Below are 1,766 nucleotides of genomic sequence, written 5' to 3'. Positions count from 1 at the left end.
TGTTAGCCAGGATGGTCTCAATCTTCTGACCTCGTGATCCACCCGCCTCAGTCTCCCAAAGTGCTGGGATTACAGACCTGAGTCACCGCGCCACACATTTTTTAATGACTGCCATCATCATTAGGGTCTTCAAGGCTATCTGAGGCCTTCTTCTATTTGAGGCTAAAAGAACTCCTGGAGGTAATGAGGCTTGATGTTACTGTCCCCATTTCACTGAGAAGGAACAAATTAGAACTGGCACTAGAACCTGGCTCCTCTGTCCTGTCTCATTTTCAAAGCTCTTTCCATCATCCTGTGCTGCCTCTATAAGTTTGTGATTCACATGAGGAAATAATGTGACTCAAGTTCGTATTAGTCAGCATTTATTGATCTGTTGATACTTAAAGTACTTCTTGTAAGAAGTAGAAAAGAAAAAAGAAAACAAAAGCAAAACAAAAAACAAACAAACAAGAAATAAAAAATGATAAGCTCTCTGCCCTTGAGGAGTTTAGAATTAAGTAGGTATGATAGGCTGGGCATGGCCAGGCACGGTGGCTCATGCTTGTAATCCCGGCATTTTGGGAGGCTGAGGCAGGTGGATCACTTGAGGTCAGGAGTTTGAGACCAGCCTGGCCAACATGGTGAAACTCCGTCCCTACTAAAAATACAAAACATTAGCTGGGCGTGGTGATGGGTGCCTGTAATCCCAGCTACTTGGGAGGCTGAGGCAGGAGAATCACTTGAACCCGGGAGGCAGAGGTTGCAGTGAGCTGAGATCACGCCATTGCACTCTAGCCTGGGTGACAAGAGCGAAACTCCGTCTCAAAAAGAAAAAAAAAAAAAAAGGCTGGGCATAGTGGCTCACGCCTGTAATCGTAGCACATTGAGAGGCTAAGGCCGGAGGATCACTTGAGCTCAGGAGTTCGAGACCAACCTGGGCATCATAGTGAGACCTCGTTTCTATCTTAAAAAAAAGAAGAAAAAAAGTAGGTATAATAAAATACGTTGGGAAAAAGTCCTAGAATGCTTGCTAAACAATAGGTAAATGAACACTGATAGCTAAGGTGTAAGCAAGAGGAATTGAGTACTGTGATGAATAATTTTCTTTTGGGTTTTTTTTGTTTGTTTGTTTGTTTTTTGTTTTTTTTGTTTTTTTGTTTTGAGACAGAGTCGTCTCGCTCTGTAGCCCAGGCTGGAGTGCAGTGGCGCGATCTTGGCTCACTGCAAGCTCCGCTTCCCGGGTTCACGCCGTTCTCCTAGCGCAGCCTCCCGAGTAGCTGGGACTACAGGAGCCTGCAACCACGCCCGGCTAATTTTTTGTATTTTTAGTGGAGATGGGGTTTCACCATGTTGGCCAGGATTGTCTCGATCTCCTGACCCCGTGATCCGCCCGCCTCGGCCTCTCAAAGTGCTGGGATTACAGGCGTGAGCCACCGCGCCCGGCCTTTTTCTTTTGGTTTTCTTTTTTGAGACAGTCTTGCTCTGTCGCCCAGACTGCAGTACAGTGGCGGGATCTCAGCTCACTGCAACCTCCGCTTCCCGGGTTCAAGCGATCCTCCCAAGTAGCTGGGACTACAGGCCCCCGATGCCACAGCAGCTAATTTTTGTATTTTTAGTAGAGATGGGGTTTCACCATGTTGGTCAGGCTGGTTCTCAAGTGATCCACCCACCTCGGCCTCCTAAAGTGCTGGGATTATAGGCGTGAGCCACCGCGCCCGGCCTTCTTTTCTTTCTTTTTACAAAAATAATCTTCCCTGCTAGATTCTCAACTCATAAAAGAGCTCTAT

The sequence above is a fragment of the Pan paniscus genome, chromosome 10 (assembly GCF_029289425.2).
Source record: "Pan paniscus chromosome 10, NHGRI_mPanPan1-v2.0_pri, whole genome shotgun sequence".
NCBI lineage: Eukaryota > Metazoa > Chordata > Mammalia > Primates > Hominidae > Pan > Pan paniscus.
The sequence above is the reverse complement of the archived record's forward strand: the minus strand, read 5'-3'. Positions refer to the sequence as shown.